A 25,996-nucleotide genomic window follows, 5' to 3' on the forward strand; every position below is an offset into this window, starting at 1 on the left:
ATCTATTTCAAAATCAATATTTGTACAATTGGATTTGATATACTGTAAATACAGACATAAAAACATATAGTTAACATTGCTATTTAGATTCCTAACTTCTCTTCAAATTTATTTTAGTACAGTCGACTCCACTTAATTGCATACCGCTTAATAGCATAATTCGGTTAATTGCATAGTTTTCTCCTTCACAAAACCATTTCCCATTCATCTTATGTTAAATTGTTCGGTTATATGCATAGCTCTACAAGTGGCCTTTCGGTTTATTGCATAGAAAATTATCGCCATCTAGATATGCTTGGTTAACATCTGTCGAAATTTTTGACCGGAAACGGCAAGTTGGTGAGTATATTTTTCATGAATGCATCATTAATTTTCATAATTATTTCATATTTACTTTTGTATTATTCAAATAAAGTTTTAAAACAGTTGCTTTCGTGTTTATATGATTGAATTTGATTTAAAAATAAACCTCGATATCTACTCAGGTAAAGTTTCCCATGTTCTATTTTAAGCCTCGAGGTCATAAAAATGTCAAACAGGTAATTGTTGTAAAAACACTGACCATTCTATTTAAAAAGGTGTAAATAATTGATTGGATTTCAAACATTGTCCATAGATTACATTTGGGGTGAAATTCTAAAACAATAACGCCTGCTAATTATCGATCATTATCCAATGTGAACTCTCGTAATTGGGCTTGGGGTGATCTGCATTTATGTAAAATATTACAGGGCATTTATATATGGTTAAAGAATTTATACATCAATCATTTAATTTTAATATATTTTGAAAAGAGCATTTACTTCTAATTATTATATTTTCTCACTTTCAATACTCGTGTCCAGCAAATAACCTGTACAGGGCCCCATTACTGCTTTGCATATACGAAACTAACGAAGTTATATAAACAGTGTTACTTCACTCTGCAAGCTATATCGTATATCAAAGGCAGTTTAGTACACATCTATTGTTAAAATGATTATAAACTGTGTAATTTTGTTAAACAGTTTATTTTAATCAAAGCGTAACAATGTACATTGTACATACGGGTCATAGAAACAAATCTATTTTTAGAACGAATTTATTTTCGTATCCCAGGTAAACTGGTAAAGGAAACGTCGGTACGCAAATAAACTAAAACAAAATGTGTTTATAATCTTTATTGAAATAATACAATATAAAAATAACATGTATGACACTAGACATATAACTTTTATTAGAATAAATCAACATTCAATATTGTAATTGGATTATAGACGTTCATCTTTCTTCAGGGATTTCCTTTACTGATCTGTTCTATCGATGTTATTTGACTCCGTAATTTGGCATTTCGGATATAAGCATACTCCGCTTTATTGCATAATTTTGTCTGACAAATAGGCTATGCAAATAACCGGAATGCACTGTATAAGCTTTTATATATATAAATGGTAATAATAGAATTTTTGTTTCAGTTTTTATACGACCGCAAAAAAAATTTTTGTGGTCGTATATTGGTATGACGTTGGCGTCGTCGTCCTCGTCCGAAGACACATTAGTTTTCGAACTCTAACTTTAGTTTAAGTGAATGGATCTCAATGAAATTTTACCATAAGGTTTAATACCACAAAAGGAAGGTTGGGATTGATTTTGGGGGTTATGGTACCAACAGTTAAGGAAAAAGGGGCCAAAAACAAGCATTTTTATACGACCGCAAAAATTGAAAATTTTTTGGTCGTATATTGGTATGACGTTGGCGTCGTCTGGCGTCGTCCGAAGACACATTGGTTTTCGCACTCTAACTTTAGTTTAAGTGAATGGATCTCCATGAAATTTTACCGTAAGGTTCAATACCACGAAAGGAAGGTTGGGATTGATTTTGGGGGTTATGGTACCAACAGTTAAGGAATTAGGGGCCAAAAAGGGGCCAAAAATAAGCATTTTTGTAACTTCCAGACAATAACTTGTGTGTAAGTGTATGGATCTCTCTGACATTGTACCACAAGGTTCCATATCACAAAGGGAAGGCTGTAATTGATTTTGGGGGTAATTGCCTCAAAATTATAGGAATTAGGGGCCAAAAAAGGGGCAAAAAACAAGCATTTTTCTAGTTTCATGACAATAACTTGTGTGTAAGTGTTTGGATATTTCTGAAATTGTACTACAAGGTTCCATATCACAAAGGGAAAGCTGGAATTGAGTTTGGGGGTAATTGCCAGAAACGTTTAGGAATTGGGGGCCAAAAAGGGGCCAAAAATAAGCATTTTTCTAGTTTCCAGACAATAACTTGTGTTCAAGTGTATGGATCTCTCTGAAATTGTACTGCAAGGTACCATACCACAAAGGGAAGGCTGGGATTGAGTTTGGGGGTGATGAATCATAAGGGGGTTCAAAAAATTTGGGGGGGGGGGATTTTTTTTTTTTCTTTTTTTTTCTTTTTTTCCTTTTTTTTTTCTTTTAAAATTTTCCATTTTAAGTTGGTTATTTCTGATTAATATTTAAAAGCAAATAATAAGGATATGGTAGGAGATACACACCAAACAGGATGTGTAAATTATTATATAATAAGTATTGTGCAATAGCAAGAAATTTTCAATTGCACAGTATTGCACAATAGCAAGAAATCTTCAATTGCACAGTATTGCGCAATAGCAAGAAATCTTCAATTGCACAGTATTGCGCAATAGCAAGAAATATCCAATAGCACAATATTGCGCAATAGCAAGAAATTGTCAATTGTACAGTATTGCACAATAGCAAGAAATATTCAATTGCACAGTATTGTGCAAAAGAAGATACTTCGTATAAATTGCTTATTTCTTGATCAATTTCAATGGGGTTTTATTCTTGAATTCTTGGGGTTCTTTAATATGCTGAATCTAACCAAGTATTAAGTTTTTGGATTTTGGGCCCCGTTTTTAAATTGGTCCACATTGAGGTCCAAAGGGTCCAAATTTTAACTTTGTTTTATTTCATCAAAAATTGAATTATTGGGGTTCTTTGATATGCCGAATCTAACCGTGTATTTAGATTTTTTATTTTTGGTTCCGTTTTCAAATTGGTCTACATTAAGGTCAAAAGGGTCCAAAATTAAACTTAGTTTGATTTTTAACAAAAATTGAATTTTTAGGGTTCTTTGATATGTTGAATCTTAACATGTGTTTAGATTTTTGATTATGGGCCCAGTTTTCAAGTTGGTCCAAATCAGGGTCCAAAATTAAACTTTGTTTGATTTCAACAAAAATTGAATATATGGGGTTCTTTGATATGCTGAATCTAACCATGTATTTAGATTTTTGATTTTTGGGCCCTGTTATCAACTTTGTCCAATTGAGGTCAAAAGGGTCCAAAATTAAACTTTGTTTGATTTCATCAAAAATTGAATTCTTGGGGTTCTTTGATATGCTGAATCTAACCATGTATTTAGATTTTTTATTTGTGGACCCGCTATCAAATTGGTTCATATTGAGGTCAAAAGGGTCCAAAATTAAACTTTGTTTGATTTCATCAAAAATTGAATTATTGGGGTTCTTTGATATGCCAAATCTAACCGTGTATTTAGATTTTTAATTTTGGGTCCCGTTTTTAAATTGGTCTACATTAAGGTCCAAAGGGTCCAAAATTAAACTTTTGTTTGATTTCAACAAAAATTGAATATATGGGGTTCTTTGATATGCTGAATCTAAACATGTATTTAGATTTTAGATTTTTGGCCCAGTTTTCAAGTTGGTCCAAATTGGGGTCCAAAATTAAACTTTGTTTGATTTCAACAAAAATTGAATATATGGGGTTCTTTGATATGCTGAATCTAACCATGTATTTAGATTTTTGATTTTTGGGCCCTGTTATCAACTTTGTCCAATTGAGGTCAAAAGGGTCCAAAATTAAACTTTGTTTGATTTCATCAAAAATTGAATTCTTGGGGTTCTTTGATATGCTGAATCTAACCATGTATTTAGATTTTTTATTTGTGGACCCGCTATCAAATTGGTTCATATTGAGGTCAAAAGGGTCCAAAATTAAACTTTGTTTGATTTCATCAAAAATTGAATTATTGGGGTTCTTTGATATGCCAAATCTAACCGTGTATTTAGATTTTTAATTTTGGGTCCCGTTTTTAAATTGGTCTACATTAAGGTCCAAAGGGTCCAAAATTAAACTTTTGTTTGATTTCAACAAAAATTGAATATATGGGGTTCTTTGATATGCTGAATCTGACCATGTATTTAGATTTTTTATTTGTGGGCCCGCTATCAAATTGGTTCATATTGAGGTCAAAAGGGTCCAAAATTAAACTTTGTTTGATTTCATCAAAAATTTAATTATTGGGGTTCTTTGATATGCCAAATCTAACCGTGTATTTAGATTTTTAATTTTGGGTCCTGTTTTTTAAATTGGTCCACATTAAGGTCCAAAGGGTCCAAAATTAAACTTAGTTTGATTTTAACAAAAATTGAATTTTTGGGGTTCTTTGATATGCTGAATCTAAACATGTGTTTAGATTTTTGATTATGGGACCAGTTTTCAAGTTGGTCCAAGTTGGGGTCCAAAATTAAAACTTTGTTTGATTTCAACAAAAATTGAATATATGGGGTTCTTTGATATGCTGAATCTAAACATGTATTTAGATTTTAGATTTTTGGCCCAGTTTTCAAGTTGGTCCAAATTGGGGTCCAAAATTAAACTTTGTTTGATTTCAACAAAAATTGAATATATGGGGTTCTTTGATATGCTGAATCTTACCATGTATTTAGATTTTTTATTTTGTGGGCCCGCTATCAAATTGGTTCATATTGAGGTCAAAAGGGTCCAAAATTAAACTTTGTTTGATTTCATCAAAAATTGAATTATTGGGGTTCTTTGATATACCAAATCTAACCGTGTTTTTAGATTTTTAATTTTGGGTCCCGTTTTTTAAATTGGTCTACATTAAGGTCCAAAGGGTCCAAAATTAAACTTAGTTTGATTTTAACAAAAATTGAATTCTTGGGGTACTTTGATATGCTGAATCTAAACATGTGTTTAGATTTTTGATTATGGGACCAGTTTTCAAGTTTGTCCAAGTTGGGGTCCAAAATTAAACTTTGTTTGATTTCAACAAAAATTGAATATATGGGGTTCTTTGATATGCTGAATCTAGTCATGTATTTTGATTTTGGACATTGGACCATAATAGGTAAATTAAAAAAATTGAAGTTCTTAGACCACATTCTCTCTGTGTCAGAAACCTATGCTGTGTCAAATATTTAATCACAATCCAAATTCAGAGCTGTATCAAGCTTGAATGTTGTGTCCATACTTGCCCCAACTGTTCAGGGTTCGACCTCTGCGGTCGTATCAAGCTGCGCCCAGCGAAGCATTTTATTGTAACTTCCAGACATAACTTGTGTGTAAGTTTATGGATCTCTCTGACATTGTACCACAAGGTTCCATATCACAAAGGGAATGCTGGGATTGATTTTGGGGGTAATTGCATCCAAATTTTAGGAATTAGGGTCGAAAAAGGGGTAAAAAACAAGCATTTTTCTAGTTTCATGACAATAACTTGTGTGTAAGTGTATGGATCTCTCTGATAATGTATCACAAGGTTCCATATCACAAAGGGAATGCTGGGATTGATTTTGGGGGTAATTGCCTCCAAATTTTAGGAATTGGGGGCCAAAAAGGGGCAAAAAACAAGCATTTTTCTAGTTTCATGACAATAACTTGTGTGTAAGTGTATGGATCTATATGAAATTGTACTACAAGGTTCCATATCACAAAGGGAAAGCTGGAATTGAGTTTGGGGGTAGTTGCCCAAAAATGTTTAGGAATAAGGGGCCAAAAATAAGCATTTTTCTAGTTTCCAGACAATAACTTGTGTTCAAGTGTATGGATCTCTCTGAAATTGTACTGCAAGGTACCATACCACAAAGGGAAGGCTGGGATTGAGTTTTTTTCTTTTAAAATTTTCCATTTTAAGTTGGTTATTTCTGATTTATATTTAAAAGCAAATAATAATGATATGGTAGGAGATACACACCAAACAGGATGTGTAAATTATTATATACATTTGTAATAAGTATTGTGCAATAGCAAGAAATTTTCAATTGCACAGTATTGCACAATAGCAAGAAATCTTCAATTGCACAGTATTGCGCAATAGCAAGAAATCTTCAATTGCACAGTATTGCGCAATAGCAAGAAATATCCAATAGCGCAATATTGCGCAATAGCAAGAAATTGTCAATTGTACAGTATTGCACAATAGCAAGTAATATTTAATTGCACAGTATTGTGCAAAAGAAGATACTTCGTATAAATTGCTTATTTCCTGACCAATTTCAATGGGGTTTTATTCTTGAATTCTTGGGGTTTTTTAATATGCTCAATCATACCGTGTATTAAGTTTGGATTTTGGGCCCCGTTTTTAAATTGGTCCACATTGAGGTCCAAAGGGGTTCTTTAATATGCCGAATCTAACCGTGTATTTAGATTCTTAATTTTTGGTTCCGTTTTCAAATTGGTCTACATTAAGATCCAAAGGGTCCAAAATTAAACTTAGTTTGATTTTAACAAAAATTGAATTCTTAGGGTTCTTTGATATGCTCAATCTAAAGATGTATTTAGATTTTTGAATATGGGCCCAGTTTTCAAGTTGGTCCAAATCGGGGTCCAAAATTAAACTTTGTTTGATTTCAACAAAAATTGAATATATGGGGTTCTTTGATATGCTGAATCTAACCATGTATTTAGAATTTTGATTTTTGGGCCCTGTTATCAACTTTGTCCACATTGAGGTCAAAAGGGTCCAAAATTAAACTTTGTTTGATTTCATCAAAAATTGAATTCTTGGGGTTCTTTGATATGCTGAATCTAACCATGTATTTAGATTTTGGATATTGGACCATAATAGGTGAATGTCCAATTTTAAATTTTTAAGTTCTTAGACCACATTCATTCTGTGTCAGAAACCTATGCTGTGTCAATATTTAATCACAATCCAAATGCAAAGCTGTATCAAGCTTGAATGTTGTGTCCATACTTGCCCCAACTGTTCAGGGTTCGACCTCTGCGGTCATATCAAGCTGCGCCCTGCGGAGCATTTTATTATAATTTGGATATACGTTTTAGTATGTTATAAATCAAATATGAGAATTTGAGTCAAATTGGTGATCATGAATTTGGCAGCTGATGCCCCTTTAAATCCTGTTAAAAAGAATTTCTTTGAGGAGCAGATTGTCCTTTGATCTTGTTGATTCAGTTCATAATGATAAATAGTTATTTGCAATAAATGGTTAACATGAATGAAATTTCTGTTTACTCCTCTACATCATTTTGTTCTTAAATATTCAACAAAAAGTAAGCAAATTAATACCTGTCATTTGATATTGTACTGGACTCTTGCTCCAAGATATCTACATGATATTTATAGACCAAATGTAGTATTATTTAAAGCATGGTAATGGAAGAAATGTGATTAAATCACAAAAGGACAAAATCTGATTATGCATTCAGGGATTTTATTAATGGTTTTAAATCTGCAAAAATTATATATAGTGAAAGAAAACACCAGGTATACAGATGATGATTTTATTTCAAGGGACGTAATTCTGATTCCTGGTTGTAATTTGAAATCTGAATGGTATACAAATTGTATTTGAAATAAAGTAAAAATTGTCCATAATCTATATGGAAAATAATTATAACAAACTTCACAGTTCTCTAATAATTCAAACCCTTGTGTGTAATGTTTTAAGACCTTCAAATTTCTGGCATTCATATAAAAGATCAGAAGGTAAATTGTGCAAATCTGGCTCAATTTGAGATCTTTCCAGTAATATTTAAGTATGAGTAAAACACTTTCTAAGAACTCTGGAACTTGCAGTTAAAATCATGAAAATGAAAGCAGTACAAATGTAGGCATACTTATGATGATTCTATTCAAGGGACGTAATTCTGATAACTGATTGTACTTTGAATTCTGAAATGGTATGCTGTATCACTGCCTTATGGAAAATTGTCCCCACCTATAATCCAAAACAAGTATTTTTCATGGAATTTGAATGTGATCTATTTCAGAATCATTCCCAATTTTTATACGACCGCAAAAATTGAAAATTTTTTGGTCGTATATTGGTATGACGTTGGCGTAGTCGTCGTCGTCCGAAGACACATTGGTTTTCGCACTCTAACTTTAGTTTAAGTGAATGGATCTCCATGAAATTTTACCATAAGGTTCAATACTACGAAAGGAAGGTTGGGATTGATTTTGGGGGTTATGGTACCAACAGTTAAGGAATTAGGGGCCAAAAATAAGCATTTTTGTAACTTCCAGACAATAACTTGTGTGTAAGTGTATGGATCTCTCTGACATTGTACCACAAGGTTCCATATCACAAAGGGAAGGCTGTAATTGATTTTGGGGGTAATTGCCTCAAAATTTTAGGAATTAGGGGCCAAAAAAGGGGCAAAAAACAAGCATTTTTCTAGTTTCATGACAATAACTTGTGTGTAAGTGTATGGATCTTTATGAAATTGTACTACAAGGTTCCATATCACAAAGGGAAAGCTGGAATTGAGTTTGTGGGTAATTGCCCGAAACGTTTAGGAATAGGGGGCCAAAAAGGGGCCAAAAATAAGCATTTTTCTAGTTTCCAGACAATAACTTGTGTTCAAGTGTATGGATCTCTCTGAAATTGTACTGCAAGGTACCATACCACAAAGGGAAGGCTGGGATTGAGTTTGGGGGTGATGAATCATAAGGGGGTTCAAAAAATTTGGGGGGGGGGGATTTTTTTTTTTTCTTTTTTTTTCTTTTTTTCCTTTTTTTTTTTCTTTTAAAATTTTCCATTTTAAGTTGGTTATTTCTGATTAATATTTAAAAGCAAATAATAATGATATGGTAGGAGATACACACCAAACAGGATGTGTAAATTATTATATAATAAGTATTGTGCAATAGCAAGAAATTTTCAATTGCACAGTATTGCACAATTGCAAGAAATCTTCAATTGCACAGTATTGCGCAATAGCAAGAAATCTTCAATTGCACAGTATTGCGCAATAGCAAGAAATATCCAATAGCACAATATTGCGCAATAGCAAGAAATTGTCAATTGTACAGTATTGCACAATAGCAAGAAATATTCAATTGCACAGTATTGTGCAAAAGAAGATACTTCGTATAAATTGCTTATTTCTTGACCAATTTCAATGGGGTTTTATTCTTGAATTCTTGGGGTTCTTTAATATGCTGAATCTAACCAAGTATTAAGTTTTTGGATTTTGGGCCCCGTTTTTAAATTGGTCCACATTGAGGTCCAAAGGGTCCAAAATTTAACTTTGTTTGATTTCATCAAAAATTGAATTATTGGGGTTCTTTGATATGCCGAATCTAACCGTGTATTTAGATTCTTAATTTTTGGTTCCGTTTTCAAATTGGTCTACATTAAGGTCAAAAGGGTCCAAAATTAAACTTAGTTTGATTTTAACAAAAATTGAATTTTTAGGGTTCTTTGATATGCTGAATCTAAACATGTATTTAGATTTTTGATTATGGGCCCAGTTTTCAAGTTGGTCCAAATCAGGGTCCAAAATTAAACTTTGTTTGATTTCAACAAAAATTGAATATATGGGGTTCTTTGATATGCTGAATCTAACCATGTATTTAGATTTTTGATTTTTGGGCCCCATTATCAACTTTGTCCACATTGAGGTCAAAAGGGTCCAAAATTAAACTTTGTTTGATTTCATCAAAAATTGAATTCTTGGGGTTCTTTGATATGCTGAATCTAACCATGTATTTAGATTTTTTATTTGTGGACCCGCTATCAAATTGGTTCATATTGAGGTCAAAAGGGTCCAAAATTAAACTTTGTTTGATTTCATTAAAAATTTAATTATTGGGGTTCTTTGATATGCCAAATCTAACCGTGTATTTAGATTTTTAATTTTGGGTCCCGTTTTTAAATTGGTCTACATTAAGGTCCAAAGGGTCCAAAATTAAACTTAGTTTGATTTTAACAAAAATTGAATTTTTGGGGTTGTTTGATATGCTGAATCTAAACATGTGTTTAGATTTTTGATTATGGGACCAGTTTTCAAGTTGGTCCAAGTTGGGGTCCAAAATTAAACTTTGTTTGATTTCAACAAAAATTGAATATATGGGGTTCTTTGATATGCTGAATCTAAACATGTATTTAGATTTTAGATTTTTGGCCCAGTTTTCAAGTTGGTCCAAATTGGGGTCCAAAATTAAACTTTGTTTGATTTCAACAAAAATTGAATATATGGGGTCCTTTGATATGCTGAATCTTACCATGTATTTAGATTTTTTATTTTGTGGGCCTGCTATCAAATTGGTTCATATTGAGGTCAAAAGGGTCCCAAATTAAACTTTGTTTGATTTCATCAAAAATTGAATTATTGGGGTTCTTTGATATGCCAAATCTAACCGTGTTTTTAAAGGCAGTGCTTTAATGCCTTTCTAGCTGCGGGGTTAATCCTTCCTTCCGCGATATCCAACTTGTCTACGTGGGGGGTCATTAGACTCCAAGTAGATCCGGAAATGTTGAATTCTCTCCTCTTCTTATTGCGATATAAAATGTTTTTGGAAAATGACGCTATCAGCGGCATGTTTCCGATACCATTGACCAGAACTTACGGCAGTCGATTATTGCCTCCGCCTACCGCACTCGGTTTCATATTTACTATTTTACATACTAACTGGAATCTGCTTGTATTACGCTACACTCGAACAAAGTGTTGTAGTCGGTCGGGAACCAGTTTACATACTTTATTTTATTTACCAAAAAGATATCTTGACCTGTCCATATGTTTTTTTGTTTTTAAATGGTATTTGGAGCTATCCCTTTGTTATATTTTTCATATTTATTCGAGCTTTCACTTTTATGCACATGTCTTACAATCGTAAACAATCGGTATGTATACATGATAAATAGATCCCTTTTGTTATGGTGTTGGACTTTTTACCCTCCAATGATCAGCAATCGCTAGACAAAATAGTTCTCCTAAATAATGTCAGCCTTTCATGCCATTTCAACTTTACAATCATTAAAAAAAGTGAAAATCGGAATCATTTTGATATCCATTGGATAGAAACTGGTCTTTATCCAGATTTACGAAGATTTTAAAAATCGGAAATTAGTAATACGGTTATACCCACGCGGTGCGTATGAATCTTTGTTTACAAAACAGGATTTCGGAACGTCTCTAGTTTTTAGATCGTAAGTCACGATAAACTCAAACTGAAAGTAAACAGTTGTTTGTAAGACGCAGGTTTACTCACCATAAACAAGCTGAAACGTTCAGTATGGCATATATTTTAGGTTAAAGACGGTCCCATTCATTTAAAAAGCATTTTGAAAGTAGACGATGGGATTATTTCAGGTTTGGGGAACGAGTAAATTATCACAAAGTTCATTTCTTGACGACCTCATAATTTCATCATGTCGATGGTACAAATCGATTTTTGATGTTTATTATTGGTCCTCGGCCAGCAGTATTGGCCTTCCGCTTCGCCTCAGACCAATACACCCAAGACATGGACCAATAACAAGGCCAATACAGAAATACTTACGCAATGATATTATAGAATGACAGTATGGTTCAATAGCGGGAATCAGCCCCTCAACTACTTTTTACATAAATATTAACTTCTGGCTTCAACGCTTTGTTCGTCTTGTCTGTAGATCTTGCTGTAGTTCCAGTTCAGCAAGCATTTTAGAGACGTATCTAGTCCATTCTCTTTTGACTTGTAATCTCTGGTGATAGATTATGCCGCTTGACATTGTATCCTTTCAAGTTTGTTTTTTTTTGTTACCGTGTAGGGGTCCCATACTATGGCTCCATATTAAATTATAAGATCCATTCCTAAAGATCTAGATCATTGTTCTAACCTGACACAAATTTCAATAACTGGAATGCTACCCAAGTTGAATATATGGTGACCCACGAGAACAGCATTATCACTATTGAAATTGTGTTTAATACCATGATTGTTCAATGTCATTAACTTAAATGGAGACAGACATTTGACCTGAAAGACATGAAAGGTGGTGTGGGAGTGCAAAATCAAAAACTAACTGACTATGATATATGGTTAAAGAATGAATATCAATTACATGGGTCAACATGGTCAAGGGCAGAGTTGTTATAAAATAACAATATGGCAGAGAAGTGGTTTCAAGTTTCATATAAAGCGACCTGACTGACATGCAATAAAAAATCGAAGGAGTATCCCTATTTGTCTAATCTTCAAGGTGAAATAAAACTAGTAAAACAATATTATACTATTGTCTAAATATACAGAAATATAATTTGCTTCAAGTAACAGAAATAACTAGGTCACTAGTAACTTATTCAATGAGTATGTGGGGTATAAGAGCTTGCTAACAACAGGCTCTTCATAATCATTTGGTTTGAAAAGGATACTAGTAGTCTATATTCTTGATTTAGAAAAATGTAATTGCAAGAAAAAAATCACATTACTTAGAATACTTTAGATCATTCAGGTAGTCTTTATTTATATGAACAAAAGAACAGCCAGTAGTCATTGGATATTGTAGATCATTCAAATAGTCTTGACCTTTTTATTAGTACAAAAGAACAGCCAGTAGTCATTGGATATTGTTAGATCATTCCGGTAGTCTTGACCTATTTATTTATACAAAAAAAACCAGCCAGTAGTAATTGGATACTGTAGATCATTCAGGTAGTCTTGACCTATTCATTTGTACTGAAAAAACAGACACATATACGAATATCAATTATATGCTTACGAGACATGTTGCAATGTTAAACTTATTACGGTATGTGAAAATCAAGACTTGCATAAAAAATATCACAATATTAGAGACAGTGGCGTCATTTTTCCTCAGAGCTTTCAGCTCTTTGATTTGTTTCATTTCATTTACATTGGGAAATAGAGAAACGATCATTGTGTTTTGTTAGTTTTGAAAACTTTTGATATATTAGTATTTTGCATTATAAGCAGTCAACCGATTGACAAACTAGAATTATTTGAATTCCGTGTGGAAAGAGCTCGGGTTAATTTCGAGTGTTATCTGCAATCTAGATGTTTATAAATCATTTCAGTCGTTGATATAATAATTAAAGGTCGACTGAACATGAATTATATTATACAATTTAAAGCGCATTTCTGTTTATGCACGTGAACCCGTCTAACGTTATTTTCGCAGTTATATAAAGTAGCAAATTATCGTTCCTGAATAGGTGGTGCCATGGTTGCGGATCCTGTTACTCTTCTTCCGGTTTCTGCACTGTGCAACTATTTCAGTTATATTTTTAATTAACGATGCCAAGTACTTGTTGTTGTGTACCTGGATGTCATTTAAGAGGAGGACATGCATTTCCAAATGACTTAAAAAGAAGGAAAAGTTGGATCAACGCCATGGCCCATACGCAGATTGGACGAGAACACAATGATATCGTGGAGTCCATCTCAATCAGCTGTTGTTTGCAAGGCACGTTTTACTGAAAAAGACTACGTGCAGGAAACAATTCATGGTAAAACTCTATTTTCTTTGTGAAATATATAGTTATATATGTAATCGCCATGCGAATAAACCAAAGTCTGTTTACAACCGCAATTATCGTTTTAGAATTAAAGGGGGTGGGTAATTCAAGACGTCATAATTTTTTGGATTACGATTCAATGTGATCTGTTTGAGATTTTTTGGTGATTGCTACAATTATAATGATTTCTTACAAGAGGTATATCATACTGAGAATTATTTTAGCAGTAATTATGCTAATGTAGTAATGACAGGAATGCATAAGCTATGCCTCATAGACTTTCTTGAAAAATATCAATGACAATGTTAACAGGAACAAAACAATGACATGCTCTCATCTATATTATAGTTATTTAGGTACAAACAATGTACGTTTGTTGCATAAGTCTCTCATTGTTTGTCCTTTGGATTTACATAACATACATTGAATCAGGCAAACATAGTTTTATCCAGATTGTAATGAATAAATCTAGTTAATATTTCGCCAGGTAGTACAAAGTATACATTGCTAATGGAAGTTCATTTAATTATAAAAAAACTAATGTTTTATAACCTTTTTCAGGGCGCAACCCACCATACAGAGACTTAAGTCTACTGCCATTCCCAGCCTATTTTCCTGGACCAAGCAAGAGACTGAATCGTCCGCAAAAAGAAAAATCAGGGCAGTTTCCTGTGAAAACAAAAGAACTAAACTTGATGAATATTGTAGTAGAAATCTAGAGGAAAGTTTTGATTGTAAAGTTGGTTTTCCTGAAGAAGTCATTCATACTGCAGAAAGGATTTATGACTGTCCACCACCAACTGCCGAGCAAATGTTGAGCTTCACAGATGGAATTACGCAAACACCATCAATGCCTATGTTTTTAACAGAGAATTTTGAAATGAAGACACGTGACACAGCCATGCATTTTTATACCGGTTTAGAGTTGTATACTAAATTTTTATTTGTTTTGACCACACTTGGTCCAGCAGCACATTGTTTGAGATACATATATTTTCAAATTGATAGGGTGTCAGTTGAAAATCAGTTTTTTTATGACTTTGATGAAATTGAGGCATCATACAACCAACTTTGAACTGTCTAGATTCTAGATTGAATCTAGTGTTAAGAATATTGTGTATACATGGATTGTTTTTATGTCTAAACAGTGGTGTGAGGCTAACACTTGGCCATCTAGTGGTTTAGTCAGGTATTTTTCACCATCCAACTTCAAATTAAAGTTTCCTACGACTTGGATTATTATTGACAGCACAGAATATCCCGTGATAAAACCTAAAGCTCCTAGAGCTCAGGCAACCTTTTCATCAAATAAAAACAGAAACACTGAAAATTCTTGAATGTTCGACACCTGGTGGTTTAGTCAACTATGTCTCTATGTCACATAGAGCGAATTATTGGACTTGGCAAAACATACAAAATTCTAATAAATCCTATGAATGGAACTGAAACAAAACTTTCATCTGAAATAACATTTAGTTGTTTTATGTTGTGTTATTTTAGAACTTGTATTGTGCCAAAGGATGCATAAATAAAAGTGACGCAATGAATTTTGTTCTGATATATATATATTTACAATTGCATGCACATGTAATTTGTAATGCATATAAAAATAAGGAGATGTGGTATGATATTCAGTGAGTTTATCAAACTAAAGTGCATAAGAAATGGGTTTAAGCAGTTACAGGTGTAACTGTCACCGTACAATCTCCAACAATGAGAAAAACTCATACCCTGTAAAAAATTTCAGAGATCTTACAACTAAGTTTTGTTGTCTCACCTTGACTTTGGTGAATTTTTTATATCTGTTGATGTTAATATAAAAAAGAAGATGTGGTATGATTGCCAATGAGACAACTCTCCACACATGCACAAGAGACCAAATGACACAGAAATTAACAGCTATAGGTCACAGTACGGCCTTCAACAATGAGCAAAGCCCATACCGCACAGTCAGCTATAAAAGGCCCAGAAATGACAATGTAAAACAATTCAAACAAGAAAACTAACGGCCTATTTTATGTAAAAAAATGAACAAATATAACAAATATGCAACACATAAACAAACGACAACCACTGAATTACACTTTTATAGGCTCCTGACTTGGGACAGGCACATACATGTACATACAGAATGTGGCTGGCTTAAACATGTTAGCGGGATCCCAACCCTCCCCCTAACCTGGGACAGTGGTGTAACAGTACAATATAAGAAAGAACTATAAAAATCAGTTGAAAGAGGCTAAACTCATCAGATGGATAAATACAAATACAAGTGGACGTGGTCGGGTAGTTGTACATCCAAACAACAAAAAGACACTAAGTACAAATCTGAGAGTACTCGCAGTTACTGACAGCTAGTTCAAAGCCACTAACAACTGATAAAAAATCTTGCATCTAAGACTAAATTATCAATCCGTAAGCTCCCTTTAGAATTTTATAAATTTTAGATTTTACATTTCTGAGTTATGGGGTTTTATTCATTAAAAAAGGGGGGATTTTCCAGTTTTTGGACAACAACTCAAAAATGCTTTAAGCAGTTCACATGAAACTTTGGTGAATTATTTATAGCTATTGATGTAATCTCCCTATTGATTTTCATAAATTTCAAATATGACATTGAGAAGAAATTGAACTTTATTTGTTTATAGTCTGGCAACAGATTTATTAAGTATTGCACAACAGCACAGTGTATTGCACAACATCAAGAAATCTTTAATTGAATATAAATTCAATTCATATAACCGATTTCAAGTTCATTGACTACATTTATTCAGAAACTATAATATGTCAAATATTTAATTACAATCCAAATTCAGACCTGTATCAAGCTTGAATATTGTGTCCATTTTTGCCCCAGCTGTTCAGGGTAGTACCTCTGCGGGTGTGTACAGCTGCGCTCAGCGAATCAGTTTATTTCTTAATTAAGAACTCCTTTTTATACGACCGCAAAAAAATTTTTGTGGTCGTATATTGGTATGACGTTGGCGTCGTCGTCGTCGTCGTCCGGCATCGTCTTCCAAAGACACATTAGTTTTCGCACTCTAACTTTAGTTTAAGTGAATGGATCTCAATGAAATTTTAAAATAAGGTTCAATACCACAAAAGGAAAGTGGGGATTGATTTTGGGGGTTATGGTACCAACAGTTAAGGAATTAGGGGCCAAAAATAAGCATTTTTGTAACTTCCAGACATGTGTGTAAGTGTATGGATCTCTCTGACATTGTACCACAAGGTTCCATATCACAAAGGGAATGCTGCGATTGATTTTTGGGGGTAATTGCCTCCAAATTTTAGGAATTAGGGGCCAAAAAGGGGCAAAAAACAAGCATTTTTCTAGTTTCATGACAATAACTTGTGTGCAAGTCTATGGATCTCTCTGACATTGTATCACAAGGTTCCATATCACAAAGGGAATGCTGGGATTGAATTTGGGGGTAATTGCCTCAAAATTTTAGGAATTAGGGGCAAAAAAGGGGCAAAAAACAAGCATTTTTCTAGTTTCATGGCAATAACTTGTGTGTAAGTGAATGGATCTTTATGAAATTGTACTACAAGGTTCCAATTCACTAAGGGAAAGCTGGAATTGAGTTTGGGGGTAATTGCCCAAAAAGTTTAGGAATAAGGGGCCAAAAATAAGCATTTTTCTAGTTTCCAGACAATAACTTGTGTTCAAGTGTATGGATCTCTCTGAAATTGTACTGCAAGGTACCATACCACAAAGGGAATGCTGGGATTGATTTTGGGGGTAATTGCCTCCAAATTTTAGGAATTAGGGGCCAAAAAGGGGCAAAAAACAAGCATTTTTCTAGTTTCATGACAATAACTTGTGTGTAAGTCTATGGATCTCTCTGACATTGTATCGCATTGTTCCATATCACAAAGGGAATGCTGGGATTGATTTTGGGGGTAATTGCCTCCAAATTTTAGGAATTAGGGGCCAAAAAGGGGCAAAAAACAAGCATTTTTCTAGTTTCATGGCAATAACTTGTGTGTAAGTGTATGGATCTTTATGAAATTGTACTACAAGGTTCCATATCACAAAGGGAAAGCTGGGTTTGAGTTTGGGGGTAATTGCCCTAAACGTTAAGGAATTTGGGACCAAAAAGGGGCCAAAAAACAAGCATTTTTCTAGTTTCCAGACAATAACATGTGTTCAAGTGTATGGATCTCTCTGAAATTGTCCTGCAAGGTACCATACCACAAAGGGAAGGCTGGGATTGAGTTTTGGGGTGATGAATCATAAGGGGGTTCAAAAAATTTTTGGGGGGGGGATTCTTTTTCCTTTTTTTTCTTTAAAATTTTCCATTTTAAATTGGTTATTTCTGATTTATATATAAAAGCAAATAATAATGATATGGTTTGAATAGGTAAATTAAATTTTTTTAAGTATCTTAGACCACTTTCATTCTGTGTCAGAAACCTATGCTGTGTCAAATATTTAATTACAATCCAAATTCAGTGCTGAATCAAGCTTGAATGTTGTGTTCATACTTGCACCAACTGTTCAGGGTTCGACCTCTGCGGTCGTATCAAGCTGCGCCCCAGCGGAGCATTTTATTTCATTCATAAATTACTTTATGCTTGGAAATATAATTTTGCTTGGAGTTGAAAGAGTTGACATGTTGCAATGTACATTTACTCTACATAGTTCTATGGTACCAAATCAAAAGTTTATATAAAGAAAGAAGTCAAAGGTTTCCCATCATAGTTTAGTTACATACATTTTTTTTGTACCTGAGGTCGTTGAATATAGATCATTATATAAATAAGGAGATGTGTTATGATTGCCAATGAAAAAACTAAGGATTTTCTTATCCAAGGAATAGATTACCTTAGCCGTATTTGGCACAACTTTTTGGAATTTTGGGTCCTCAATGCTCTTCAACTTTGTACTTGTTTGGCTTTGTTACTATTTTGATCTGAACGTCACTGATGAGTCTTATGTAGACGAAACACACGTCTGGCATATTAAATTATAATCCTGGTACCTTTGATAACTAATTTGACTATAAACATAGATAAAAAAGGTACAAACTGGACATAATGCACTAGTTCATAAACAAGTGAGAACAATCGGCTTCATATAGTGCTCAGAATATGACATTCATAAAACTTATTCAATATCATTAGAGAACTCTAAATCTTAAATACTGAAAGCCACCTCTGATAAGTACACTGTACTATGCAAGATAATGATATAACTGGACTTAAAATACACACAACCTGTAATTAATTGCCTTTACAGCGCTTTCGTGCTTTGATTAGATTTTTAATTTTGGGTCCCGTTTTTTAAATTGGTCTACATTAAGGTCCAAAGGGTCCAAAATTAAACTTAGTTTGATTTTAACAAAAATTGAATTCTTGGGGTACTTTGATATGCTGAATCTAAACATGTGTTTAGATTTTTGATTATGGGACCAGTTTTCAAGTTTGTCCAAGTTGGGGTCCAAAATTAAACTTTGTTTGATTTCAACAAAAATTGAATATATGGGGTTCTTTGATATGCTGAATCTAACCATGTATTTTGATTTTGGGCATTGGACCATAATAGGTAAATTAAAAAAAATGAAGTTCTTAGACCACATTCTTTCTGTGTCAGAAACCTATGCTGTGTCAAATATTTAATCACAATCCAAATTCAGAGCTGTATCAAGCTTGAATGTTGTGTCCATACTTGCCCCAACTGTTCAGGGTTCGACCTCTGCGGTCGTATCAAGCTGCGCCCAGCGAAGCATTTTATTTTAATCTTGTTAAAATTTATTTCATCACAAGCTGTATATGAATGGTAGCAATAATTGTGGTTCTGTTTTTGACCATTTAATATATACCAAAATATTTGTTCTAATTTTACTGCATTTTCAATCGTACTACTAAAATGGAAAAGAATTGAAGTACCCCCTTAATTATAGGAAAGAAATTAAATTATGTTTTATAAAATTATCCAAAGGAGTAAACTCTCCTGTTCAAATGAATACAGTTTATTATTGATAATTTATAATTTCGTCTTATCAAAAACATAGTAATAGGAGAAATATGACGAAATTCACTAAACAAAACTAGATAATGACAATCTGACTATAAACTCGAAGATATTATCAATGATTTTAAACTGTTAAGAAGTTATATAGAGTGAAAGCACATACCAGGTATACTGATGATGATTTTATTTCAAGGGACGTAATTCTGATTCCTGATTGTAATTTGAAATCTGAATGGTATACAAATTGTATTTGAAATAAAGTAAAAAAAATTCAAAATCTAAATGTAGAATAATTATAACAAAATTCACAGTTCTCTAATAATTCGAACCCTTGTGTGTATGTTTTAAGACCTTCAAATTTCTGGCATTCATATAAAAGATCAGAAGGTAAATTGTGCAAATCTGGCTCAATTTGAGATCTTTTCAGTAATATTTTAGTATGAGTAAAACACTTTCTAAGAACTCTGGAACTTGCAGTTAAAATCATGAAAATGAAAGCAGTACAAATGTAGGCATACTTATGATGATTCTATTCAAGGGACGTAATTCTGATAACTGATTGTACTTTGAATTCTGAAATGGTATGCTGTATCACTGCCTTATGGAAAATTGTCCCCAACTATAATCCAAAACAAGTACTTTTCATGGAATTTGAATGTGATCTATTTCATAATCGTTCCCAATTTTTTTAATCTTATTAAAATTTATTTCATCACAAGCTGTATATGAATGGTAGCAATAATTGTGGTTCTGTTTTTGACCATTTAATATATCAAAATATTTGTTCTAATTTTACTGCATTTTCAATCGTACTACTAAAATGGAAAAGAATTGAAGTACCCCCTTAATTATAGGAAAGAAATTAAATTATGTTTTATAAAATTATCCAAAGGAGTAAACTCTCCTGTTCAAATGAATACAGTTTATTATTGATAATTTATAATTTCGTCTTATCAAAAACATAGTAATAGGAGAAATATGACGAATTCACTAAATAAAACTAGATAATGACAATCTGACTATAAACTCGAAGATATTATCAATGATTTTAAACTGTTAAGAAGTTATATAGAGTGAAAGCACATACCAGGTATACTGATGATGATTTTATTTCAAGGGACGTAATTCTGATTCCTGATTGTAATTTGAAATCTGAATGGTATACAAATTGTATTTGAAATAAAGTAAAAAAAATTCAAAATCTAAATGTAGAATAATTATAACAAAATTCACAGTTCTCTAATCATTCGAACCCTTGTGTGTATGTTTTAAGCCTTCAAATTTCTTGCATTCATTGAAGAAATAAGAAGGAAAATTAGCCAAATCTGGCTGATATTGAGATCTTTGCATTAATATTTTGGTATGCGTAACAAACTTTCTATGAACACTGGAACTTGCAATTAAAATGAAAGCAGTACAAATGTAAGCATACTTATGATGATTCTATTCAAGGGACGTAATTCTGATAACTGATTGTACTTTGAATTCTGAAATGGTATGCTGTATCACTTCCTTATGGAAAATTGTCCCTAACTATCATCCAAGAAAAGTATTTTTCATGGAATTTGAGTGTGATCTATTTCAAAATCATTCCCAATTTTTGCGGCCGTATATTGGTATGACGTTGGTGTTGTCGTCGTCCAAAGACACATTGGTTTTCGCACAATAACTTTAGTTTAAGTGAATGGTTCTCTATGAAATTTTAACATAAGGTTCAATACCACAAAAGGAAGGTTGGGATTGATTTTGGGGGTTATTGTACCAACAGTTAAGGAATTAGGGGCCAAAAATAAGCATTTTTAGCTCACCTGGGCCCATGTGAGCTTATGCCACCACTTGGCATCTGTTGTCGTCTTTGTAAACTATTTCAAAAATCTTCTCCTCTGAAACTACTGGGCCAAATACCTTCAAACTTTAACTTAACGTTCCTTAGGGTATCTAGTTTATAAATTGTATCCGAAGTTTTGATCCATCGACAAACATGGCCGCCATGGCTAAAAATAGAACATAGGGGTCAAATGCAGTTTTTGGCTTATATCTCAAAAACTAAAGCTTTTAGAGCAAATCTGACATGGGGTAAAATTGTTCAATTGGTCAAGATCTATCAGCTCTAAAATTTTCAGACGAATCGTACAACCCATTGTTGGGTTGCTGCCACCGAATTGGTAGTTTTTAACAAAATTTTGCAGTTTTTATACGACCGCAAAAAAAATTTTGTGGTCGTATATTGGTATGACGTTGGCGTCGTCGTCGTCATCCGAAGACACATTGGTTTTCGCACTCTAACTTTAGTTTAAGTGAATGGATCTCTTTGAAATTTTACCACAAGGTTCAATACCACAAAAGGAAGGTTGGGATTGATTTTGGGGGTTATGGTACCAACAGTAAAGGAATTAGGGGCCAAAAATAAGCGTTTTTGCAACTTCCAGACATAACTTGTGTGTTAGTGTATGGATCTCTCTGACATTTTACCACAAGGTTCCATATCACAAAAGGAATGCTGGGATTGATTTTGGGGGTAATTGCCTCAAAATTTTAGGAATTAGGGGCCAAAAAAGGGGCAAAAAACAAGCATTTTTCTAGTTTCATGACAATAACTTGTGTGTAAGTGTATGGATGTTTCTGAAATTGTACTACAAGGTTCCATATCACAAAGGGAAAGCTGGGTTTGAGTTTGGGGGTAATTGCCGAAACGTTAAGGAATTGGGGGCCAAAAATAAGCATTTTTCTAGTTTCCAGACAATAACTTGTGTTCAAGTGTATGGATCTCTCTGATAATTGTACTGCAAGGTACCATATCACAAAGGGAAGGCTGGGATTGAGTTTGGGGGTGATGAATCATAAGGGGGTTCAAAAAATTTGGGGGGGGGATTTTTTTTTTTTTTCCTTTTTTTTTTCTTTTAAAATTTTCCATTTTAAGATGGTTATTTCTGATTTATATTTAAAAGCAAATAATAATGATATGGTAGGAGATACACACCAAACAGGATGTGTAAATTATTATATAATAAGTATTGTGCAATAGCAAGAAATTTTCAATTGCACAGTATTGCACAATAGCAAGAAATCTTCAATTGCACAGTATTGCGCAATAGCAAGAAATTTTCAATTGCACAGTATTGCGCAATAGCAAGAAATATCCAATAGCACAATATTGCGCAATAGCAAGAAATTGTCAATTGTACAGTATTGCACAATAGCAAGAAATATTCAATTGCACAGTATTGTGCAAAAGAAGATACTTCGTATAAATTGCTTATTTCTTGACCAATTTCAATGGGGTTTTATTCTTGAATTCTTGGGGTTCTTTAATATGCTGAATCTAACCGTGTATTTAGTTTTTGGATTTTGGGCCCCGTTTTTAAATTGGTCCACATTGAGGTCCAAAGGGTCCAAAATTAAACTTTGTTTGATTTCATCAAAAATTGAATTATTGGGGTTCTTTGATATGCCGAATCTAACCGTGTATTTAGATTCTTAATTTTTGGTTCCGTTTTCAAAATGGTCTACATTAAGGTCCAAAGGGTCCAAAATTAAACTTAGTTTGATTTTAACAAAAATTGAATTCTTAGGGTTCTTTGATATGCTGAATCTAAACATGTATTTAGATTTTTGATTATGGGCCCAGTTTTCAAGTTGGTCCAAATCGGGGTCCAAAATAAAACTTTGTTTGATTTCAACAAAAATTGAATATATGGGGTTCTTTGATATGCTGAATCTAACCATGTACAGTTAACTCTCGTTGTCTCGAACTCGGTGGACTCGAAATTTCGGATGAATCGAAGTTTTCACGTGGTCCCGAACTTTGTTCCATATAAATGTATGTATTTCGACACCTGATGAGTCGAAATTTCGGTTGAGTCGAACTAAATTTACGGTCCCAAGGTTAACAAAAGCATTCAAATTTCATCGTTTATCTCGAACTCATACACAAATGTCAAAACATGACCTCAGGGATTTAAATGGATTGAAGAGTTAATCTGACAATACACGTGTAATTAAATTTCCGGTCACTGACCACTGTATTGATTTATGACATGCTATTTCCACGAGTGTTTACCTAAGATTATCTTTTATAAAAATTTTATAAATAATTAGTGATACAATGTTAATGTTCATGAAAAAGTATTTAAAATGTTTACAAAAACAATTAATCGTGATTTACACTGATGCGCTTGGATGTGTATAAAGTGGGGATTAAGACTTCCGTTGGTGATCACCTAAAAACTACTCAATCGACGTCTTTAATCTTGTATTTTCTTTTGAAAAGTAAGAGTGAGATGAAAAAAAATGAAGAGAAATCTTAATTCTCTAAAATCTCTTGTATCCGCGAATAAACAATTTTGTCAACTTTAAATGACCTAAATAACACTAATATCGATTGGAAAATTACTCTCTCTGATAAAAGCCATAGGAAAAAATTGTAACTGAAACAATTAAATAAGTAAAAATAATGTTATTATAATAATAATAATGAAAGACCATGACATACAAATACATCGATCTGATACCAGAATATCGATCCCCTTTCCATATTCATCCGGATTTATTTTAGCTTTACCAAGCAAAGCAAGAGTTGTGCCCCTTGGTCTGTCAAACTTCCGGTTTTAGTTTGAGTCGAACTACGTGTATCTCGAAATATTTCTCTGGTCCGGCTGACTTCGAGATAACGAGAGTCGACTGTATTTAGATTTTTGATTTTTGGGCCCCGTTATCACATTTGTCCACATTGAGGTCAAAAGGGTCCAAAATTAAACTTTGTTTGATTTCATCAAAAATTGAATTCTTGGGATTCTTTGATATGCTGAATCTGACCATGTATTTAGATTTTGGATATTGGACCATAATAGGTGAATGTCCAATTTAAAATTTTTAAGTTCTTAGACCACATTCATTCTGTGTTAGAAACCTATGCTGTGTCAAATATTTAATCACAATCCAAATGCAAAGCTGTATCAAGCTTGAATGATGTGTCCATACTTGCCCCAACTGTTCAGGGTTCGACCTCTGCGGTCGTATCAAGCTGCGCCCTGCGGAGCATTTTATTTTATATGAATTGGATTTTGAATAAATAAGCATATTGACCTGCGGAAAAAGTATATTCACCGCGCAAAACGTTGCGTGCTTTTACGTTATGTTAAAATCGTTTGATGTACAATTGGTTTTGGTAAATAATTGTCATTATATACATTTCTCTTGGTACTCTCTTGGAATATGGAATAAAACAATTACTGTCTTTTGTTTCAGTAAATATGTGGTTTAATTGACTTTTGAAAAACTGATATTCACTTCGGCCGCTGGCCTCAGTGAATATCAGTTTTTCAAAAGTCAATAAAACCACTTATTCCATATTGATAGGACTTTAGTAGGTATTTCTATATGAATGGGATTTTGAATAAATAAGCATATTCACCTGCGGAAAAAGTATATTCACCGCGCAAAACGTCGCGTGCTTTTACGTGTATAATAACGATACAATGTTTGACGTTTAGTTGGTTTTGGTAAATAACTGTTATTTTACACATATTTTTCTGTCTCGGAACATGGAATAAAACAATTACTGTCTTTTGTTTCGGTAAATACGTGGTTTAATTGACTTTTGAAAAACTGATATTCACTGAGGCCAGCGGCCGAATTTTCAAAAGTCAATAAACCACACATTTACCTCATCAAAAGACAGTAATTGTATAATATTTACCTCATCAAAAGACAGTAATTGTATAATATTAGTTCTGATTTTACTGTATTTTCTAACATACTAGTAAAATGGAAAAGAAATGACAAGTACCCCCTTAATTATAGGAAAGGAATTAAATCATGTTTAAATAAATTATCACAAGGAATAGAACGTCCTTTATTCAAGAGTATTCGGTTCATTATTGATAATTTTTTATTTGCAATAAACCAGTGATTCCTTTATTTTATTTGAAATGTATATTAACACTTGTCACATGCACTTAGTTATGTTCTTAATGTTCAACATGTAGCACAAAAAATGATACTTGTCATTAGTATTATCTTGATTAGAGATGTCTACATTGTATTAACAAAATAAATGTAGTCTTATTCAAAAACATAGTATTGGAAGAAATGTGACTAATTTGCAAAAATGCACTAATAAGGACAGTCTGACTATAAATTCAAAGATATTATAAATGGTTTTAAAACTGCTTAGAAAAAGTATCGAATAAAGGAAAACACCAGGTATTCTGATAATGTATTTATTTCAAGGGACGTAATTCTGATTCCTGGTTGTAATTTGAAATCCGAAGGGTATACTTTTTTATTTGAAATTGATCAAATATTGTCAAAAAATCTATAATTGCAGATTGATTACAACATAATTGTGTCGAAAACCAGGATTAAAATTTTGTATGCCAGACTGGTGTTTCATCTACAAAAGACTTATCAGTGATGCTTCAATCAAAAAAATTTAAAAGATCAAATAAAGTATGAAGTTGAAGAGCATCAAGGCCCAAAATTCCAAAAGGATTTGCC

General features: G+C 33.0%; 1 protein-coding gene and 1 long non-coding RNA gene across 7 annotated transcripts in view; both read left to right on the top strand.

The window, feature by feature from the left end:
• Positions 1-20,089, top strand: part of LOC127728221 (uncharacterized) — a 28,039-nt gene extending 7,950 nt beyond the window's left edge. For 2 of the 6 annotated variants that reach the window (XR_007994045.1, XR_007994041.1), the window contains 2 exons: positions 3,053-5,155; positions 19,070-20,089. This is a non-coding gene — a long non-coding RNA (uncharacterized LOC127728221). Of the gene's footprint in view, positions 1-1,411; positions 2,918-3,052; positions 5,156-19,069 lie in introns of those variants that run through there. The other 4 variants (XR_007994043.1, XR_007994044.1, XR_007994042.1 and 1 more) reach the window with 4 other exon arrangements.
• The window catches only part of LOC127728209 (proliferation-associated protein 2G4-like), a 77,558-nt gene that overhangs the window by 29,206 nt on the left and 22,356 nt on the right, over positions 1-25,996 (top strand). The window lies entirely within an intron of this gene.

Source organism: Mytilus californianus, unplaced genomic scaffold, assembly GCF_021869535.1.
Source record: "Mytilus californianus isolate M0D057914Y unplaced genomic scaffold, xbMytCali1.0.p SCAF_2, whole genome shotgun sequence".
In the NCBI taxonomy this organism is placed as follows: Eukaryota; Metazoa; Mollusca; class Bivalvia; order Mytilida; family Mytilidae; genus Mytilus; species Mytilus californianus.